The following is a 13,826-nucleotide window of genomic DNA, read 5'->3' as shown; positions in this document are numbered from 1 at the left end:
AGAGTACTTTTTATATTATATGTCTTCGAAAACACAGCAATGATGTGAAGAAGCAGTCCTATGATTCTGTGAAAATATCGAGAATATCAGTCATATCTGTATACAAATCGAGAATATCCTCCCAATTTCTGTCACCACAGGGCTATCTGTCATACTTTACCGCCAAATTTTCAACCGGCGCCATTGCATTCTTGTGATTCGTTCAAAACGCATGAAAAATTTTTTGTCAACTGCAAAAAGTTTAAAAAGTGAGTGTAAAAGTGAGTTTTTCAGTGCTTTTACTTTAGAAAACACGGCAGTTTATATAATAAAATGGACTCGGTGAGTAATACGTGCGAGAACCGCGAGCGAGACGCGGCCGCTCCGGATGGAGGGCAATCGTCGTCGACAAGCTCGAAGGCGTTGGAAAGTAGTTCCTCCTCATCCTCGGAGTTTGAGGAGGGCACGGCTTCGCCCTTGCCTAATAAGCGTTCTCGTGCGTCGGCGAGGAACCGTAAGTACAAGTCTAAACATGTCCGTACCGATCCTCGTGTTGATACTTTGATGTCGCAAATGGCGTATTTGTCTAATTACTTAAGTTTATATCAGTCAGGTTACTGCTATAATGGTAGGGCAGCGCCAAATAGTACAATAACGAGCTCGCAGCCTTCTGCTGCTAAGGACAGTTGTGCGGAACAATTTATTACTTTGCCTGCACAGCCCGAGTCGCTCTCTAAATTTGGGTGCCTTAAGCACCGAGATAGACAGTAAGAAAAATATTCCACCTAGCGATAAGGATAGGTTTAATGAGTTAAATAAGCTGCAACAATTTGACTCGCAGGCTTGGAAGGGCATTAGATACAAGCAAGCTTTGCAGGGTTGCCTTGCAACCCCAGGGTTTACAGGCCTTATGGTCAATGATGAGTTGTGTCACTTTAATAAGAATAAGGATTATTTAGCTGCTACTGAAATGTTTTTAGCTGGTATATCTAACAAAGTCTTAGAGCAAAGACAATTGTTGAAATCGGGTTTACAGAATATTGTAGATTGGGCTAGCGCGGATCCAACTAATTTGAACCCTAAGTCATTGGTGGACAAAATGTCAGAGATTTTTGGACCTGGGTCTTCGAGTTACAAAAATTCAGAGACCACAATGCAAATTATTTGTGGAAAACGATCTGAATCTATTGAGGTTAGGCGGGACAGGATTTTGAAAGAAATTTCAAATACGAACCTTAAGAACACATTGAGGAATGTTCCACCTAGTGCTGAACATTTATTTAGCAGAGAGGCACTACAGCCTATTATACAGTCCCTCGGAGGGTCTCAGGTCTGGCTGAATACTCCAACCTACCTCAAGGAAAGGAAAGTTACAGAGCGGGTGAGCCCTTTCAAAATAGAAAAATAATTTTAAAAATAAGTCTAGAAAGTTTGATAAGAAATTTAAGCATACTTCTAATAAAAACCGGCCCTTTCGTCAACGTTCCACTAACACAGCCAATAACGATAAGTCCACCAGATCTAAAGAAGAATGACTCTCACCGGGTGTTCAGAGGAGGTTGCCTAAAATTCTCCACGGAGAGATGGGCTCAGTTGGGAGCAAACCAGTTCATTTTAAACACTATAGCCAATTACCGCTTGCCATTCAGAAGCAAACCTCCTGACATACCCCGGTCAGAACTTTTAAAGTGTATAGCCACCAAAGTTTCCCTGGAAATGACAAGAGTGATTCAGGATTTAAAGATGCAGGGCATCCTGGAGAAGCCAGCAGTGGTGGATCCCGGTTTCTTCTCCAAAATGTTTTTAATAAAGAAGGCGGATGGGGGATTGAGACCCATCTTCGACCTCAAGGCTTTGAACAGGTACATAGCCACAAAGCATTTTACCTAATTTCACAATTAGACATAGTTACCTTTCTTCAAGCAAACGACTGGCTAGTGAAGATAGATCTTCATCAAGCCTATTTCCATTTGTGTGTCGCGGAGACTCACAGACGGTTTTTGAGGGTTGTTTACAATGGAGAAATTCTCCAGTTAACTGCTCTGCCATTTGGCCTATCATCGGCGCCCCGTGTATTTGCGGCAGTCTCAAACTGGGTGGCAGAGATCCTCAGGAATCGAGGCATTCGTCTTTTGGTCTATTTGGACGACTTCCTCCTAGCTTGTCAGGACAGATCCAAGTTAATGGCACAAGTTGCGGAAACGTTGGCCGTCTTGGAGTCTTTGGGATGGCACGTGAATTACCAGAAGTCGGTGACGGAACCAACACACAGGTTGGAATACTTGGGCCTGGTCTGGGATACTCAGTACCTAACAATCGCCTTGCCCATCAGAAAAGTAGAAGGAATAAAAGCCCTCTGACAAAGCTATTAAAGCGGGACAACTGCTCGTTAAGAGAGTTGCAGAGCGTGTTGGGAAAACTAAACTTCGCCAACTATGCGATTCCCCAGGGCCGTCTTCACTGTCGAAAGGCCCAACTCTTCCTGAGAAAGTTCTCCCGGAGAAACCAGAAGAGAAACTTGAGTTCCGGAGTGCGAGAGGACTTCCGGTGGTGGTTGGAAGCAGTAGAGGGCTGTCCAAACCCGTTACTCAAGAAAGAGGTAACGCATTTCTTGACCACAGACGCAGCGGATGCGGGCTGGGAGCAAGTCTAAACAGCAAGTATCTCTCAGGCAAATGGGCCACGAACCAAAAGCCTGGCACTCGAACCTAAAAGAGATGTATGCCGTTTATGCGGTAATAAGGTCACAGGGTCATTGTTACAGAATGCCCACATTTTGGTTCAGACCGACAATCGGACTCTAGTAGCGTACATAAGGAATCAGGGCGGGACTCGGTCCTTGAAGCTGTTAGGCCTAACAACCCAGTTGTTAGAGTTGACTTGTCGGCAGAACATAACGCTGACAGCGTACCACCTGCCAGGAAACCTAAACGGCATTGCAGATTGCCTGTCAAGGGGAAAGTCAGTACCCGAGTGGCACCTGCTGCCACCAGCCACGGAGGCAGTGTTCAGACAATGGGGGGTTCCAGAAATAGATCTCTTCGCTACAAGAGACACGGCAGTAGTTTCAAGGTATGTCAGTCTAGACTCAAGGGATGGCTCCGCAGAGTTCTGCGACGCCTTCAGCCAAACTTGGGACTTTCAGACAGCTTGGGTATTTCCACCTCCAAGCATGATGCCCAGGGTTCTGGCACATCTGAACAAGGCCAGAGGGACATACATTGTGATAGCGCCACAGTGGACCCAGTGCTTTTGGTTTCCCGACCTGAAGACACGCGCAAGTACCCCACTTCCCATAGAGAACCTGAGGGAGGTGCTGCTGGACAGGACGACGGGACTACCTCCACCGTCAGTGGACAAGCTAGTACTTCAGGCTTGGAAAATTGGGGGTGGGGAGATCAAGTAAAGGACTGGAGCAGAGACGAACAAAGATTGTTGAGAAGTAGCTGGCGCCCCTCCACTATTAATACATATAGTGCACCTTTAAAAAGATGGATACTTTGGTGTGAATCCCATGGAGTGGATAATAAGTGCCCAGAGGGCAAGGACCTAGCCAGATTTTTAGCTAATTTATACTTAGAGAAAGGTTTTGCATACAGCACGGTAATGTTGCACAAGTCTGCTGTCTCAACTTACTGTGCACCTAGGGTTGAGAACTTGGCCAAAAATTGTTTCGTTCAGCAGGTTTTAAAGGCAGTGAGTCTAGCTAAACCACGCCCAGCAAAGCTACCAGTATGGGATGTTAAAATATTGTATGAGTGGTTAAAGTCTTCAGAATTTCCAGACACTCTTTTTTATCAAAGCAGACACACTGCATTGATTCTTTTACTTGCATCTGGCCGAAGGTAGCATGATCTTACACTTTTGGAGCTTGGTGATCAAGGATATGCTGAAACTGAGGACACAGTTACATTCTGGCCAAAATTTGGCTCAAAAACAGACACAAGTTCTCATAGACAATCAGGCTGGCTTCTCATGAAGCACCAAGATTCTAAGCTTTGCCCAGTCACTAACGTTAAGAAGTTAGTCAAGATTTCAGAGACTAGACGCAATCAAGCTACAAATGTTAATTCCCTTTTTATATCAATCACCGGTGATACAAAGCCTGCCTCTAAGACCATGATCTCAGGATGGGTGAGGTCAGCCTTCAAATTGGCACAGATAGATGGCTACTCTCCAGGCAGCATAAGGTCAGCAGTGGCCTCCAGGGATGGCTAGACAATAGACCTATACAGGAGATATTAGAAAGAGGAAACTGGAAGTGTGTGGAAACCTTTTCTAAATATTATTGTAGAAATATAAATAAGCCTGTCAGTGAGGATGTCCCTGGTCTACTTTATAATAATTTTAAAACAATGTGATTAATAGTGATTATATTTGATTATTTATGATAATGTGATTTTGATCTCAATTATTAAGGCTGAACAGCTAGTGTTTATGTTTGAAAATTATTTGTTAATTTGTGGCAGTTAAACTGCATTTTTATTTATCAATCCTAAGAAGGAAGTTATGTTTTTTGTTTTCATATTGAATTGTTTAATTTGAGTTTCTTGGTAAGAAAAATATAAATATTTTAAACTAATAGTGTGGTTGGATTTTGTTCTTAACATTTTCCCAGCAAATATTGAAAGTTACAGATGGTTCAAAGAGAGTGATAAGAAGGTTTGTTATAAGGAAATACCTAGTAAATTATATTACTCTCACATTGCATTCTTGTGTTTTATAATTTCTGATCACCAGCAGATATCAAACAGGTCTTCACATCATTGCTGTGTTTTCGAAGACATATAATATGACTGTTTTGCATTAAGACAAAACAGGTATTATATGTAGAAGAAAACACAGCAATGAGCCAAGGTTCTTGCTGATGATGAAGACTGCAATGGCGCCGGTTGAAAATTTGGCGGTAAAGTATGACAGATAGCCCTGTGGTGACAGAAATTGGGAGGATATTCTCGATTTGTATACAGATATGACTGATATTCTCGATATTTTCACAGAATCATAGGACTGCTTCTTCACATCATTGCTGTGTTTTCTTCTACATATAATACCTGTTTTGTCTTAATGCAAAACAGTCATATTATGAAATAGAGGTCCAACTCGACTACCAAACTAAGTAAGACAAGTGGCGCCTTCTGAACGCAGGTTTAAGAAACTATTTGTCAATATATATACATATAGCTACATAAAGCAGTGGTTACTGGGTCTAGGTAGATTTTTGTTTCTTTTTGTTTAATATTTATAAGATGTTTTTCAATAAATAAAACACTGATAACCTTTAATATAATTTATTTTTTTCTTTTAAAACATTTCATGTATAATTTTTTCGCTTTTAGCTTATAGGAATCCGTATCATCATCACACTCTCTCCTATTTATTAATATTTTATTAATATCTTTACAGTAATTGTAAATAAAGAATCTGCAGGATATATTGATTAAAAAGTCTATTAATTTTTCTTTATGAATTTCACATTTTATGAAATCGAATTTCAAATGTATAAATATTAATGTTTTGATGAAATCTTTTAAATATTTTTTTTCCAAACATTTTTTAATTATTGTGTAATTTATATCCTGCAGATTCGAAACACAATTTAAGAGAGAGTCGCTGGGACTGCAAAGCCATTTTTATTAGCATACTCTCTATATTTTAAATAATCGTGTTCCTGATCGGACATTAAATTTTTTACATTCACTACAACCCTTGAAGACTTTCTTCTTAGCGGTTTTAATAAAATAACCGCTAACATATTGTAGCCCCCAATTATACGGGGTCGCTTTTGTCTTCAAGGGCTGTAAATTCAATGTCCGGAATCTCAGAGAGCTCACAATTTATTTGTTCTTTGCAGGCCCCGCTTGTGATGAGAACTTCATGCAAAGCGTGGCAATTATCTGCCTCACAATTTGTCCCTGGGGCATGGACACTAGATAGGCTGTTTATTAAAGGCTGCTAAATGCTGCTTCAAATCCATCTGGAGTAGGGTTTACGTTGCGGCATCCTTGACTCCTTATCGATCCAAAAAATTTTCTATTGGATCCTGATTCAGATGCCGCAACCAAACCGATGTCACTCCGTACTTCGCAGCAATTTTTTAAAAGCAGTTCTATTCCTTCTAGTGTCCATACCCAGTTACTTAAGGTGGGAACATACTCCACATTCGAGGTTTTACATTCACAAATTTCATATTTTTAAAAATATTTTTGCCTCCATCCATGTTTTGTGATGTATTGAGTTCGGCGTCGCAGGTCCCAGCAGTGGTTTACTGTGCTTCCTTTTCCCGAAGCTTCCGTTAATGGAGTCAAAAAGTTTGTCAAAAAACAAGATGACGTCCGCTGTATTTTGCGCATCTTGAGAGATTATTCCTTTTCTGCAAAAATAAGAAAAAAATATTAATAAATATTCCTCACACGTTCTTACAACGCAATCTAGTCCCAAACAAAGCATTGCTTGCTTGTAATTTGGGTACAGCAGACAACCAATAAATGAACTTATATAAATATAAATATTTTATAAATAACATAACATAGTGTACATATGTAGAAACACCCACACACATAAATGTTTGACTTATGCGGGAATCGAACCCGCGACCTCCTGTGGCAGGCAGATACACTGGCTACTATGGCATCTAGTCATCAATAAGAAACTTGTTATTATTAAATCTGAACTGGGAGCAGTTTTAATTTGTGAAAACTTTTACTATACAATCTTCCGCCCGCGGTTCTACCGCATCCCGTGAAAGCTACTTCGCGCACCCAGATTAAAAGTCACTTTTAGTCTTCCTCAATAAATGAGCTATCTAACGGTGAAAGATTATTTCAAATTAGACCTGATCGACCTTGGTGATTGGATTGGTTCTTCAGATTAGCATGGTTAAGAAAACATACAAACAAAAAAATCTTCAGCTTTATAATATATAAGTATCGATAAAATAATGCAATGTGAAAACATTATGTAATAAAGTTTATTTACCTGCTAGGTAGCCCATATTTGATGCTACAGTTTGGCTGAATAGTTGCGTAGCAAATTTAACTTTCATCCGTGGAATTTTACTGGGAATGCAGTGGGAGTCTGTTAATTTTGGCACCAGTCTTATGCCTTTGTAGCCTGGGTTTTCTTGGTGCAGTGCAGTTATGTGTTCCCACTTTGCCATTAGCATTTTGTTGTCTTTTTTATATAGTAGATTTTTCGTTATTAAATTATTTCTTATACATTTCATTAAGTGAGGTGGGTCATACAAGGGAATGATTTCCTGTTTATTTATTAAAATAATATTTCCCTCAGGTTCTTCTGATTTTCTTAACAGAATACCTCTTGTTTCTTGTAACAAGAATTTAATGCAGTTAACATTATTTGTTCCTTGGTCGCACACTGTTGCTACCACATTAAGACCAGCATTTTGTAGTTCTGTGATGACAGCCTTTAATTGTTTTGCCAGTTCTGGTCCCTTTGTGGCAGACTGAGAAAATGTGTATGCAACGGGTTGCTTATAATTTTTTATAAGTCCTCTTATCATAAATACCTGCGCATGATCTGCATACTCAGGCAGTGTCTCTTGCCCATTGGTTACAAACCCACTCACTCTGTCCTTCCTTTCATTGTATGCCACATTCGGTTTTAGTGACATTTCGTCAAAAGAACCACACATAATTTGTGCTCTGGTTTCATTTTAAGTGTGGCTTTTTATTTGTGCCATCAAATTTTTATTGATACCAGCATTTATATCTGCCATATTAATTAATTTTATTAAAATTTATGTGATGGCAGGATAAAGATTTTCCTCAGGAATCTGTATCCTTTTGGGCTTTGCTTGAGGATAGTCAAAGCTACAATTTTTCCTCTAATGTGAAACGCCGGCCTTTTTTTCCTTTTGTGCTCCCTGAACTGCAGCAAAGTTAAAATTTTTGATGTGCTAGACATTTTGTCTAGAGTTTCTAAAATTGAGGGTTTGTAGTAATATTTTGCAGGGCCTTGATCTTGATTGCCTGCTTTTTAACCTTGCTACGGCATTTGCTGAGTTTCACACCAACTTGCAGCATTTTCTGATACAGAGCACGCTCAGTTTTCGTAACAGCAACCTGTTTTACCGCCTTCTTACTAACACATTTAACTTTGCGATGCACTGAAAAAATAATAAGAATCATATGAATAAAAATTGCAGAATTTAAGAGTACATATGAGTGAGATAGCATCAAAGCTAGTTGTGTGTGAAAGTATCCCATGATTGAAATATGTATTAAATCTATAAATCAGTACCTAGTTAATAAACCATGATAGTGAGTGTAACAAGCAAACTCAGCTTTGAAGTTATTAAGTTTGATTACAATTGTGTTGCTTACCAAGATCTTTCACCACCTCAACATTTTCTTCTTCACTATGAGGCTGTCTATCACTGTGTACAGACTGAGATTCTGAAGTGACAGGATCTGAAAGGTCATTAACATATTTGGTAAGAAATGTGTGCCTATTATATACAAACCAATTAAGCTGATGATCATTACCATCATCATGAATGTAGCAGTTCATATTGAGTAACCATTATTTGAATCATATTGAATTAATTAAAGCCAGCCCACTACTAGACAAAGTTACTTTTCTTTTATATAGTTTATAATATCAACTAGCGACCCGCCCCGGCTTCGCACGGGATAACAGTATTTCCCCAGTATTTAATGTATGTTATTATACATAAAAACCTTCCTCTTGAATCACTCTACCTATTACAAAAAACCGCATCAAAATCCGTTGCGTAGTTTTAAAGATTTGAGCGTTCATAGGGACATACAACATGACACATGACAGAAAAAGCGACTTTGTTTTATACTATGTAGTGATAAGGATGTTAACATTTTAGGACTTATGCATATGACATATAAATGTAATTTAACAAACTGTATTTCATCAATCACTCTTGTCTTAAGGGATAGGTTTATAGAGAGGCTAGTTTACTTTAATTGTTTGCAAAATTATAACTCAGGAACAACAAAAATAATTCAATTTAAGATGATTTTAAGGTAAATTAGCACATTTATCGAGAGAGGCTACATTTTATCCGCGCATGAAGGAGTTCCAGGACAGAATATGTGTAAAATAATTGCTGATTAAATGCTTGTATGTAGGATCACTCACCAAGATTCTCTTTCATTTGTACATCTTCAATTGAACCTTGTGAGTGTATATGTAGATGCGCAGGTTCTGTAAATAATAATATTCAGTGATTAGTATATGTTATTATTACATCATTTATTGCTAGTGTCTATCTATCAATTACACTATATGCTGTCCGCATGGGTGCCGCATATTATGCACAAATATGTTGACATTATTGAAAAGAAACAAGTATTAAACAAAACAAAGTAATACAAAAGTAAATTATTTCAGACATGGTAATGGTTTTTTGTATGCCTAAGTGAGAGTAGTAGAAATCATAATTGACATGTACCTTGAAAACTAGACGTTATGGATACCACATATTATGTTTGGAACATTTGATCTATGATTCATTACCTATTCATTCAGTCAAGAGGGTACCAAAATTGTGTAATGCAGTGCTATTTAAGTATTACAACAAATTAAAAATAGCAAAGGATTTTGGTAAATGTGACATTCAAGTTACTCAATTTCAGCCTAATTTGTAGGAATAAATGATCTTTGAAATAACTTCACTCAAAAATGGCTGGACCGATTTGGTTGAAATTTGGTATGTAGATAGGTGATACCCTGGATTAAGACATAGGCCACTTTTTATCAATACACCATGCGGACGAAGCCGCAAGTGGAAGCTAGTACATACGTAATGTAAATGTATGTATGTATGTATAAAAATGAATTGCTTGTTTATATGTATATGATAAAATATACCTTTGATGTAGACGGTCCTGAAATCTGAAGAGGTCTTAGTGCTCTTTTTTCAATGCTGAATTTCGAGCAAGATAATCCTGTAAACAACGATAAAATAATATGAATTATAAATATAGTAAATTTTGAAATGTAATATAGAAACTCTTGTATGACATACTGCGTACATACAGAAATTGTGGCTCCAAAGAAATCTCTATTCAGATGTTTTAGACTTACTGCAGCTTTTCATTTTGTGATTTGGAAAGTTTACTTTAAACTCAAATAACATGACTGTTTATTTCTTTCTAACATCAACTCTAGAAATTTGAGACTTAGGTACTCTTTAAGGTAAACAGGTACCTTAATTTGGGTATTTTACTAAAACTAACCTGGCATGTTTTTTGTAGGTACAGCTCCTTTGGCAAGTCGGTTATTCCGGCACCAATATTTTGGTTCGAAATGATCATTACAGACGCGGCGGTATTTGAAAATATGGTTATTTTCAAGTTGCAAAATGTCACCACCAATATGAAAGACCCATGTATTAAATAGCTGCCTATCCTTATCTGGATTAGGGAATTTATGTAAATACCCCGTAGTGTCTGAAAAAAAGGGTAACAAGTTAGAATTCAGTGGAGTCGTGACAAAATGACGACTATTTGTTTTAAGGATGTTGATAAATGCTTACCTAAGCCATTTGTACATCCGGGAACACAACACTTTCTATTAGACATGATAAATATTAATTATCACAAAACGGGTCAACGAGTCCTATCTCAAGCACAAAATTCACAAGATTTCGATCACCTCAAGCACAAAATCGACACGGCCGAAGGAGCAGAGGCTCAACTTAACGGACTTAGGTGGATAAAGCACTAATAGGGATAAAATCTGGAAAAACAAACAAGACACCGAAAAGCACTTCAGCGCAAACCGGCAGCCAAATTTGTTTGATTGACAATTTTGCATAATGTTGCATGTAGAAAATGGATTTAATGTTGCCAGTAGAAAATAAATTCTTGAATTTTATTTTATTTCTGGCTAATTGATAATAAACATTAAATTTTAGTAATTGCTTCAATATGCAACTCAAAATTTTTATTATTTATTTTTTTATTTTAGCTGAAAAAAAAGATAGGGTAAGAGTAGAACCAATAAAAGATGTGATAGCGCCCTCTTACACACCTAAGCATAACTACTACGCAATCGCGCATCATCGTCATTACAAATAACGCCATCTATATTTCAGTTTCTTTAATATCTTACATTATAATACTACCAAATTAAAATGACACTTCCATGTAAGGACCTCAATGTATTTACTGTCTCACTTCATTTTGCAGACCTATAATGATACGTTTTCTCGTTTGCCACTATTAAGATTGTCACCCCTGTACGTTTCGTCATTCGTGCGCGCCGCAGATGCGCAACATTTGAGTTGCCAATATTGCCTAGATAAATCTTCCATCGTGCCAGAATATTAAACATGGGTTTATTCAACAACTTAACATACTAATTACATAATTTAGACCTTTAGTTAACTAAAATACATATATAAATACCCTAACAATAAATCAGTTCAGGAGAAATTCGTACCTCTATTATATTCCTACCCACTTCCATATTTACTTGATGACCGATTGGAATGATGGAAGTGAGTACAATTTAAACGCTGAGAGAGCTTATTAATTTTATACTTTCACATAGAGCACGCATAATTAAAAATGCACATTTACTTTTAATAATTACTTGTGTTTACAATTTGCCAAACTATTACAAACTGCATTATGTATGACGATAGGTTTATATTCGCCCTTTTTTATCATACTGCCTTAAAAAAGTGAATTAGTGAAAATATAATTGATTGCAATATTGAGATATAAATAATTTATTTTTATCTACTTTTCTACTAACATTATAGATATATACAAACTTCTATTTACACAAATACATAACACATTAAATCTACATATTAAAAAACTTTCAAACTCCTATTTACACAAATACATAACAAATTAAATCTACATATTTAAAAAACTTTTCTACTTATATGGTAGTTTAAGATTTTCTTGGCAACATTCCTAGTAAGAAAATTATGTAAATGTCAACCAAAGATGTCATCCAACAGATGTTTCCGTATTTCCCAGATTTTCCACGTGGAGTTGGTTGTATAAATAAAATAATGTTGTTATACTAAATAATACATTTGAAAACTAAACAATTCACATATTTATTTAGTCCGAAAATAAAAAATAATTTAACGGCACCAAACTGTTGTAAGTAGCACTTATGACAAACCGTGTACGCTATTCCCCGCTAGATGGCGCTGCTCAGAAAACTGTTGCTCTTATTAAATAATATTTTTTATTTTAGAATTAAGTTGAATAAAAGCAGGTCAAAAATATTTTTATAAGTAAGGCCAAGTGCGAATGAAGGTTTTGTACCATTATCGTGAAAACACCGAAAATAATGTTTGTTGAATAGGGACCCCCATAAAATAATTGTATCAAAATGAAAATAGGTAGGTAATTTTCATTTTGATACAATTATTTACTTTTATAGTAAGTACCTTTAAGAGGCCTATGTCCAGCAGTGGACTGCGATAGGCTGATGATGATGATGAAGTACCTTTAGTACCTACCCACTCTATGTTCTGTGAATATGTAGGTATTTATTGCAGTTGTTATCTATTTATTGCCTATCAAACAAAAATGAGCAAAATGTCACCTATGCTGTATTTGAGAAATATTTATATTATTCTACTTTTCAGTTGGTCTGTTAAAAATACCGAACCATTTATTCAACCGTCTAACTAGGTATCTCGTTTTATGACTAGTGACAGATGGACAGACGGACGGATAGAGAAATTTTGTTAATAGGGTCCCATTTTACCGTTTGGGTACAGAACCCTAAAAATGGCTAAAAAGCTGGACAGGCCAAAACATTTTACCTACCGTATTATCAATTAAGAAGGTTGATTTAGGCAAACATGTGTATGCATACATTTATTAATACAACGACCTAATTAGCGACTAATTAACAATAACAACAGTTCGATTTATTCATCCGCCAGTGAATGAACTTTAACTATTTTGCAATTAATTAAAATCTGAGTCATCAATCATTTTTCCTACCCAAAAACCGCAAAGAACGATCTAATGTTTAATTTCTAGCAAAGTCCAGCATTAAGTTACCTGGGGCCCGATTCTCCTAAGTTAATAATGTCAAAATTGTATAGAAATCGAATCGCAATAGCAGTTTTAACCATATCGGACATTCTGCTACTAATATAAGACCAATCGTGGTCTTATATTAGTAGCAGAATACTAATAAAACTGCTATTCCAACGATATTCGATTGGTTTGCGATAGGCATGGGCGTAGCGAGGTACGGGCAGGGAGGGGCAGCTGCCCCCCCCTGAGCGGGATGCGGGTCGAGCGAGCGAGAGCCGCGAGAGGCGAGGCATTAGACATGGGCAAAATGTGTCATTGAAAAGAAAAGATAGATATGCATCTTTCAATCACTGGGATATGAATCACTCTTTCAGGTACCTTTTGTCATGAAACACACATGACATATTATTTTTGTATTTATCAAGAAACAAAAAGTTAAGTACGTTTGGGCTAAATACGTAATATTTGGTTTAAGTCCGATAAAAATTTCACGCTCGCTTCGCTCGCGTATTCAGAAACTATAGGCCCTTATTTTTTGTCAACAAACAAAAAGATACGTACGTTTGGGCTAAATTTTACGTAATATTTGGTTTAAGTCCGATAAAAATTTCGCGCTCGCTTCGCTCGCGTATTCAGAGATTATATGCCCTTACTTTTGGCTTTTGTCGTGTGTGTGATTGTTTATTTTCTGTACCTGAAAATATATACCTCTCAAATTAAGGGATTAACAAGTTTGAGATTAACGGCTCAAGATACAAAAAATCGGAGGGCCCTCGCCTTCCCCCGGGGGATAGGTTGACTGCTGCCCCACCCTGAGCCCAAAGCTGG

The 13,826-nt window shown here is 37.2% G+C and overlaps 1 long non-coding RNA gene across 1 annotated transcript; it reads right to left on the bottom strand.

The window, feature by feature from the left end:
• Window positions 1–9,840: 9,840 nt before the first annotated feature.
• LOC135118447 (uncharacterized) lies at window positions 9,841–10,710 on the bottom strand. Its single transcript, XR_010277596.1, has 3 exons — window positions 10,514–10,710; window positions 10,215–10,427; window positions 9,841–9,923 (listed from the first exon to the last, which is right to left on the bottom strand). It is a non-coding gene; the product is annotated as an uncharacterized LOC135118447 (long non-coding RNA).
• Between the last annotated feature and the right edge of the window lie 3,116 nt (window positions 10,711–13,826).

This window comes from Helicoverpa armigera, chromosome 22 (genome assembly GCF_030705265.1).
Source record: "Helicoverpa armigera isolate CAAS_96S chromosome 22, ASM3070526v1, whole genome shotgun sequence".
Taxonomy (NCBI): Eukaryota; Metazoa; Arthropoda; class Insecta; order Lepidoptera; family Noctuidae; genus Helicoverpa; species Helicoverpa armigera.
This window is presented reverse-complemented; position numbering and strand designations above follow the sequence as displayed.